This window comes from Capra hircus, chromosome 1 (assembly GCF_001704415.2).
Source record: "Capra hircus breed San Clemente chromosome 1, ASM170441v1, whole genome shotgun sequence".
Lineage (NCBI taxonomy): Eukaryota > Metazoa > Chordata > Mammalia > Artiodactyla > Bovidae > Capra > Capra hircus.
Window position 1 is genome coordinate 130,063,712 of NC_030808.1, and position 9,995 is coordinate 130,073,706.

Sequence of the window (9,995 nt, forward strand, 5' to 3'; positions counted from 1 at the left end):
TGCGACTACAGTTCATGGGATTCTTCAGGCCAGAATACAGGAGTGGGCAGCCTTTCTCTTCTCCAGGGAATCTTACCAACCCAGGGATCGAACCCAGGTCTTCTACATTGCTGGCGGATTCTTTACCATCTCAGCCACAAGGGAATAAGTCCTTTATTTGCTTAGTTACTTGTCATTTTGGATTTTTGTTTTGAGGAAGAATGTTTTTAATATTGCTTTTTCAATTTTTGTTATGTGAAATTCTGTATATATTTTGTATACAAGCGTTATGTTTCTTCTAATAACATAAAATCTTAATTGTAATGTCCAATTTATCATTATTTTCCTTTCTGGTTAATATCCTTTGTATAGTATTTAAGAAATCTTTCCCTATCTGAAGGTCATGAAGATACTCATCTGGATTATCCTCTGAAAGCTTAATTTTTTTCCTAATCTGTTTTGATCTGTAATCTACTTGGAACTACTTTTTACATATAATGTGTTTTTCCTGATACCTTTCAGTTGGAAATGTAATCCTCTTTCCCCACTGTTCTATATCCCCGTTGGTCATAAACTATCCGTCTACATATGCATGAGTCTGCATCTGAACTCTAGAAGATATCCAGTAGATTTCATTTTCCTAATTTTATTTTGCTTTATCATTAAACTCATGCATGGTATTTAATATGTGCTGGGCATACATCTAAACTATATATATTTATATATATATAATATTTATATATATAGTTTATATATTTAATCTTTTTAACAGTCATGTGATAATTCTTTCCTATTTTACAAGTGACAGAATGCACAGTCACTAAGTAGGAAGCAGTATTCAAATTCAGGGAGTCTGTCTAAGTGTCCATGCCCTTTACTCACAGTTATCTGTGATGCCTCAGTATACATTTCAGAATATACTTGTTGAGATGCCCCAAATATGAAAATTTTAAATGGAGTTGCACTAACTTAGGTTGAGGTAAACTGACATCTTCAGAATATTGACTCTTACAGTCCATGACAATGGAGTATCTATCCACAGTGGTTTGACTAGAGGTAATATCATCACCTTGGAACTGAGCAGAATGCAAATTCTTGACCCCCACCCCAAAACTTAATCAGAAATTTGAGAGTTGGAATCCAGCAACCTGTGTTTTAGTAGTTTTAACTAAAGTTTCAGAGCAGTCAATAGATACTGATGTTTCTATTTAGCAGACATTAACATTCTTATTAACCATTTATAGAAGTCATTTTGATTTTGTATATATCGTGCAGATGATTAGTAGCTTTATTTCTTCTTTTCCATTCCCTTCAGCATTTTATTTCTTTTTCTTGCCCTTCTGCACTGGTTAGGAGTTCCAACAAAAGATGAATAGAAGCAGTATTTAACCTTTTGCTGATCTCAAAGGGAAAATCTTCAATAGGTATGGTGTTTACTTTGGAATCTGGATCTTTTATCAGGTTAAGAAAGCATGCTTCAGTTCCCACAGGACTTGTTTCAAAAATCATGAAGAATGCTGAATATTAGGAAGTTATTTTTCTAATTTTACAAAAATGATCAAATAATTGTTCTCATTTGGTAAGTTATATCACTGTGTGCCAGCTAGTTGCTCAGTTGTGTCCAACTCTTTGAAACCCCAAGAACTGTAGCCTGCCATGTTCTTCTGTCCATGAGATTTCCCCGGACTCAAATAATGGAGTGAGTTGCCATTTCCTCCTCCAGAGGATTTTCCCAACAGAAATCAAACCCACATCTCTACTTTTTATGACTGAGCCACTTGAGAAACACTGAGTTATATTGATTGATGTTCATATATTTAACCAAATACTTACATTTCTGGAATGAGCCCGAATTGATTGTGATGTATAATTTAAAAATATATATATTCCTGGATTTTATTTGCTAATAATTCATTTGAGATTTCTGTATCTATTTTTATCAGTTGTATTGGCCTATAAAATTTTTTTAAGGTCTGTTTCAGCTTTTGTCATTAACTTTTTGATGACCTTACAACACAGGTAAGGTTTGCATTATTTCTTAAATGGTTAATAGAACCTTGGTAATGACCTTATGTCTGATGTTTCTTTGAGATACGGATTTAGTTTAATAGCTAGAAGAGTATTTAGATTATAAAAATATGTTTTGAAGAGTTGTGATTTTCTAGGCATGTGTCCGTTTCACCTACCGTTTAAAACATTTTTATAAAATAATCCATATGTTAAGAGTTTATTAATGTTGCAAGATTGATAGTGATATCCTCTTTTCATTCTTGGTTTTGGTTAGTGCCTTCTCTGTTTTCTCAGTTACTTTCATTAGAAGTTTTTCAATTCTTAGAAAAATCAGTTTTTGGCTTTTTTTGAGCCTCTGTTGTACATTTGTTTTCTACTCTCCTTTTATCCTTATTATTTCCTTCTTTGTAGTTTATTTAGGTTTATTTTGCTATTATTCCTCTCCTACATCTTTATAAGAAGGTTGCTTAGCTGATCAGTTTTAGCTTTTATGATAACAATCTTTATCTGCATCCTATAAATTTTGATACAAAGACTTTTCATCACAATTCAGTAGAAAATATTTCCAAAATTATCATTTTGATGTCTGTGACCTGCAGGTTACTTTGAAGTATATTTATTTCCAAATACACATGGATTTTATTATTATCATTTTGTTACTGATATCTAGATTGGATGGCATTCATACAACATGAGTTTAAATTCTTTCGAAATTGTGAAAGTTACTTTTTATGACACAATATTGTCATTATGACATGTCAAATTTCATAAATGTTCAGTGTGCACATGAAAAAAAATCCCTATTTAAGTTATTAGATCAACTGCTTTATATATGTTCATTAGAACTATTCTGCTATTAAGTTTATTGTTTAGATTTATTTATGTTTACTGAATTTTTGTCAAGCATTTATAAAAGTGGTAAGTTAAAATATCCTACTAAAATTTTGAATTTGCCTATACTGGTTATGTCAATTTTTATTTTATAGTTTGAAACAATATTATTAAATGCATCCAAATTTAGAGATGATTTATTGTTGTTGTTCAGTCGCTTGGTCATATGTTACTCTTTGTTACCCCGTGGACTACAGTATGCCAGGCTTCCCTGTCCTTCACCATCTTCTGGAACTTGCTCAAACTCATGTCTATTGAGTCAGTGATGCCATCAACCATCTGATCCTCTGTTGCCCTGTTCTTCTTCTACCTTCTATCTTTCCAAGCATCAGGGTCTTTTCCAGTGAGTCAACTCTTCGCATCAGATGGCCAAAGTTTTGGAGCATCAGCTTCAACATCAGTCCTGCCAATGAATATTCAGGACTGATTTCCTTTAGGATGGACTGAGGATCTCTTTGTAGTCCAAGGGGACGTAAGTTGTAGGTATCACTTTGAATCATTAGTGTATAAAACCTAAGTGAGATATCAGGCTAGCTAAATATTTTAAGTAGGATTTATCCCAGGAAAGAGAGATGGTTCTGGTTTAGAAAGAAACATCAGTTAAGGTGATCACATTAATGGATGAAAGGGAAAAAAAGAACTTGCATAGCTCAATGGATATGGGAAAGTATATAGACTTATCCAGGTCTAATGTTTACTGGTACTTGTATCATCTTTCCAGACAACACAAGAACTTAGAACTCTTTAAATCTGTTTAAGTTTCTACCAACCTATATGCTGTTGTTACTGAATTTTAATCATATATCAGTCTTAAATCCCACAAGAAAATATTATTTTATACAGCCATTGTTCATTAAATATGCAGTTAACCCTTGAACAACATGGAGGCTGTGGGGGCCAATATCCCACACAATCAGAAATCTGAATGTAGCTTTAGTCACCCCTCCCTGTATGGAGTTCTGTATCCACAGAGTCAATTAACTGTGGATCATTTAGTAGACTTTAGTCCAAGGGCAGAATGGCTCAACTGGTAAAGAATCTGCCTGCAATGCAAGAGACCTGGGTTCAGTCTGTGGGTCAGGAAGATCCCCTGGAGAAGGGAATGGCAACCCACTCCAGTATTCTTGCCTGGAGAATTCCATGGACAGAGGAGCCTGGCAGGCTATAGTCCACAGGCTGGCCAAGAATTGGACATGATTGAGTGACTAACACTTTCACTTTCCGTATATATGGTTCTATATCCACAGATTCAGTCAACTGTGGATTCAGTCAACTATCTTTGGTTTTTATCTTTTTTTCCTCTGCATTTTCAAGTTTTCATCTGGGATGATTTTTCTCTTAGACCAAAGAATACCCTTTCATAATTCTTAAAGTTTTTCTACCTTTTTTTTGTTTTCCTGCTGCACTGGGTCTTCATTGCTTTGCATGGGCTTTCTCTAGTTGTGGTGAGTAGGCACTACTCTTCCTTGTGGTGTGAAGGCTTCTCATTGTGGTGGCTTCTCTTTTTTGAGGAGCACAGGCTCTAGGCACTTGGGCTTCAGTAGTTGCAGCAAGTGGGTTCAGTAGTTGTTTCCAATGTTCTCTTATTTCTATCATTTCTGTTAAGAAGTTAACTATATTTTAATATGCATTTTTTTCCACTAGACACTTTTAAAATTTTTTATGTTTTTCTTTGTTTTTTAGCAGTTTTCCTATAATATACCGAGGGCTGGTTTTCTTCCTACTTGGTATCTGCAGATCTTCCTCAGTCTATTGCTTGCTACCTTTTTCCATTTGGAAAATTCTCTTCAAATCTACTTTTTCATAATTCTCCGTCTTTTTAGAACTCTGTTTACATGTATTTGACCTTTAACTGTATAGTCTATATTTTAATTACTCTTCTCTGTAATCTCCTTTTTTATTTTTCTCCTAGATATTTTCTTCTCACCTATTTCCCAATTTATTATTTTTCTGATTTTGAGTTATTAATTTCATAATTATACTTTTCAGTTCTACAGTTTCTATGGTTCTTTTCAAATTTTCCTTTGCCTTTTAATATTTTTTTGTTCTCTGTGAAATTTTCAGAGTTGTCTTTTTATTACCTTGAACATTTTAAACATAATCATTTTGAGCTTTATATCTAATGAATTCTTAATCTACAAATCATATGGGTCTATTTCTATTGCTGGTTATTTCTGTTGCTGCCCATTCATATATTTTGACCAGTTTTTCAGTTGTTAGCAAGAGATTTGTCACCATTACCTTTGCCACTTTTATTCCATCCTCTACTAATTATTTGTCCATTTTCATATGGCTTCTGCCTCATTTCATTGAGGCTTATTTTATTAATTTTGTCACCAAAGTGTGAGGGGGTACACTTTCTTCCACATTTCAGTCATTGCTCTTTCAAATCTTTTCCTGTTTTCATTTTTAAAATAATACTCCTAATCATAAATTAATTTCAGCATTAAAAATATATTTATTTGCTATTTGGATTTAAATAGGCTATTAATATCCTTTATCCATTTTACAGTTAGCCTGACTTTTCTTATCGGTTTTTAAGAGCTTTTTACATATATCTTGACTCTTTTTACATATATCTTGTCATCTCCATTACAAGTTTCTTCCCCTAGTCTATTGTTTGTATATTGGCTTTGCTTATGGTATCCTTTACTATACAACATTTAGATTTCTAGATAATCAAAGTTTGTCTTTTGCTTGATAGCTTTAAAATTTCCTTCCTCATTGAAGATCTCCCTTGCCTAAACGCTATAGCCCTTCAGAATTTAATCTGCCTTTTTCGCTTTTCTACAACCTTGCTAGTTGATGTTACTCATTTCCATTGCATTAAATCTCTTCTATATGCTAACAATGCTCATTATATATCTCCATTCCAGATCTCTCCTCTGAGCTGGCTACAGTAATACAAATCTCACTGCCCTTCATCTTTGAAGGGTGTGCTAGATCCTAGGGGATACAGCAGTACATGATCCCTGCCTTCAGAGCTCGTTAGAGGATATCAATAGTAGGTGAAGTGGAAAGCATGACTGGGAGACTTGTTGATCTATTGCGCATTTTGTACTGCTATCAGGGAAAGACTACAGTCACGGGATTACGCGTCAACAGAAAAATAGGCAAAAGAAATGAAAAAGGTAATTCTTGAGAAAGGACACCTGAATGGTCAATAAACATGTAAGACACAATTATTGATCAGAGAAAATTAAAATGACATACCATTTTAAAAAAAGATTGGCATAATTCTGAGATTCTGATTGTATCAAATTTTGACAATCTGAGATTCTGGGTTTTTTTTTTTCTTTTTCTTTTTTCATTTTTTTCTTTTCCTTTTTAATTGGAGTATAGTTGCTTTACATTGCTGGGTCAGTTTCTGCTGTACAGCCAGCCAAGTGAATCAGCCATACATATATCCCCACTGTTTTTGGATTTCTTTCCCATTTAGGTTACCATAGGGCATTGAGTAGAGTTCCATGCACTATACAGTAGGGTCTCATTAATTATCTATTTTATAAATAGTGTATATATGTCAGTCCCAATCTCCCAGTTCCTGAGATTCTTATTTCTGGCAAGCTCCTAGGTGATGTCGTTGCCGCTGGTCCAGGGACACAGTTTAAATAGCTAAGCCCAAGAGAAAGTCAAGCATATCCTCAAGGGACATACACAGAGACACAAAGATGTTTGTTAGAGCTCTGATGGTATAGTGATCATTTGAAAACTACCGAGGCAAGTGGATGGCAAATTCATATGGCTGAATGCAAGGGTTAAAAGGAACTGAAGTTACATGTACCACCCCAGATCTGTCTTAAAATCAGTACTGAATGGGAAAAGAGCAAGTTGCAGGAAGAATCTATAGAATCTAACATTTAAAATTTTAAGTAATACTGAATATTTTTAGGGCTGTACACCTATACAGATAAAGAATACAGACTTGCATGGGAATAATAATCGTCAAGTTCATGATAGTGATTACTTGGGCAAGGGAGAAGTACAGGTATAACAAGGGCATGTGGCTCTTCAGTTGTATTTTAATGCTTTAATTACTAAACTAGATGATAGATGCACCCGCAAAATAACACAAGGGTTTGTCATATTTCTGTTTTTTGTACATCTAAACTATCTCATTAAACGAAACAACTTTATTTGTTGGGATGGGGAAATTGAGGCTCAAGAATTTAAAAATAGGAGATATAAACTATCTCACAAATAATTTGTATTCTGATTGCATGTTGAAATTAAATTTTGTATACCTGTTAAATAAAATATAGTATTAAAAGGAGAACTTATCCTTTTGTGCTGAAGTTCAAACACAGGCTGTACCCCTTCCTCATTAACATACTGCTTTAAATTTACAAAACTAACCAAAAAACACGAGTTCACCAAGTCAAAGGCAAACTACATTCACAAGATTTGATCTTCAAAAGACTCAATCAGAGTTTAAAACAAAGTGACTAAGAATAACTGGTTTACTTATGGACGTGGCACAAAACATTTTTTGTACCAGATAAAATATGGCCATTAAAAGACTCCCTTTATTCAAGGGACCTGAAAACCACCACACCCGAACACTTGAAAGCAAATGCAAAATGAGTTTAATAAGCCTCAGAATCGTCTCTTGGTTCATCTCCTGGTCTTTCAGTGGCAGTGAAGGAAAGTGTGGGGTGGCATGGGCAAAGCAGGAGGATGGTTTTTGTAAAGCTGGTGTGCTGATCCGCCAGTCATAAGGCTTCAAATAAAACAATGTCAGAGTAGGGAACACGTGAACCAGGCAGGCCACCTTCCCTCACTGTTCTCAGTTTCTCTGCCTGATGTTAGAGCGTAAATGGTTACACCTCTGTTCCACCACACATCTCTTAGAAATAAGTGAGTGGCAGGGAGAGAGTAGTAAAGCTAATGGGGTTTGGCATTCAAAAAACCTGGGCTTAAACCCTGACTGTGCTAGTACAAAACAGCTCACTAAACTTGAGAAAATGTCTCTAGGCCAGTGCTGTTCAGTTGAACTTGGTGTGATGATTGAAATGTTCTGTTTGTCCAGCATGGTAGCTGCTAGCTTTGTGTGACTGCTGAGGACCTGAAATGTGGTCAGTGTGATAGAGGAATTGAGTTTTTGATTGTATTTCAATTATTTAACTTGAATAGTTACATGACTAATGGCTACTGTTGTGGATAGAACAAGTCTAGAAAATGGAGGATCCCCGTGTGATAATAGACATGAAATACCCTAATAAAAGGCTCTACTATTAAACTGTCCTGCCTTGAAAGTACTTCAGAGATGAGTAGACTGTGTGAGTCTGCCTGGGTGGGCCTGCTTGTTTCACAAAATGCTAACACTGGTGCTACCTCCACACAGGCTTTCAACTCTGACTTTTTAAACACTTCCTGATGATGCAACTGATGCTGTCTGCTGTAAAGAAACTTTGCTTCTTCCTCTTTTTTTTTTTTTTTTTTTGTGACCTCCTGGTATTGAAACAAAAATAATTGCATTTTCAGAAACCTAAAAGACCCTGAAGCTGGGAAAGATTGAGGGCAGGAGAAAAAGGGGACAACAGAGGATGAGATGATTGGATGGCATCACCGACTCGATGGACATGGGTTTGGGTGGACTCCGGGAGTTGGTGATGGACAGGGAGGCCTGACGTGCTGCGGTTTATGGGGTCACAAAGACTCAGACACGGCTGAGTAACTGAACTGAAGTGAACAGATTCTTAATTAAATTTTTATGTGACTCTATTTGACATTTCCTTAAGTTTCTGTAAATTTCTCATTTTCTCCAATTAATATCATTGAACAACAACTGCTTTAAACTAGACAGTCTACCTGCACAGGTTAAAAATACACAAAAAGGATTTCCCTGGTGGTCCAATGGTTATGAATCTACTTGCCAAGGCAGGGGACATGGATTTGATCCCTGGTCCGGGAAGATCCCACATGCCATCGAGCAACAAAGCCCAAGCACCGCAACTACTGAGCCTGATCTCGGAGGAAGAGCAGTGAATGGTCCTGAGGAGAGATCTTATTTCCCTGCCCAGGTATTAAACCCAAGTCTATGGGGTCGCACAGAGTCAGACACGACTGAAGTGACTTAGCAGCAGCAGCAGCAGCCTGAAAGAAGACCAAGAGTCTACCCATTAGATCACCAGGGACTTGGGGCTAGGAGCAAAGTGACCCTGGTTTTTGCCCCTATTTGAAAGCAAGAATGTTTCAAGGAGGCAAAAACTGTAAAAACAGGTACAAAGTTTATTATTAGAGGCACAGCACAATGTATAGGAGAGCACACAGGAAACCAGTTTGTTTAGCCAACTCAGAAGCAGGGCAGAGATACACACCCAAGAGAAAGGATATGGGCAGCCTCTCTAATGGGGAGTGCAGTGCATCTGACACTAGGCAGAGACACACCCAGAGGGGAGTGTGGGCATCCTGAGTGAGGAGGAGTGCAGTACGTCAGACACTAGGCAGAGACACACCTGGAGAGAAATGCGGGTGTTCTGAGTGAGGAGCAGCACAGTACTGAGGTGATGTACTTATTAGGACAGTCCTGGGTCTTTGCTTACTCTTGGCCAATTGTTTCTCTTTTCACACCTGAGTGGTCCATAGATCCTTCCCCAAGATGTATGCACAACTTTTGGCTAAGATGGATCCCACTGTAAAGGCCTATGGCTGCATATCTACACTGATTATGGAGTGGGGTCCCCTCACTTTTCGACTCCCAAGAAGACTTCCTGCGCATGTAGACAGGGAAGTCTTCCTTGACCTCGGGAGTGGGCACCTTATCTCTTTGCTTTAGCAGAACTCAGCTTCTACCACTCGCTTTGTCCTTGGAGTATCAGGGTGAGAACAAAGGCTCAGTTTTACTGCACTTGACAAACACCATGTGTCTGGCCCAGAGATCCACTGTCTCCTGCCTCAAACCCTTGCTCTAGAGTCTGTGCTCCATGAGAGAAGCCACTGCAATGAGAAGCCTGTGCATTGCAATGAAGCGTAGCCCCTCCTCATCACAACTAGAGAAAGCCCACACACAGCAATGAAAACACAGTGCGGCCAAAAAACTAAAACAACAACAAAAGTTTAAAGTGAATGCACTGGTCAGAAATACATTAAAAAATATATATACAAAGACATCC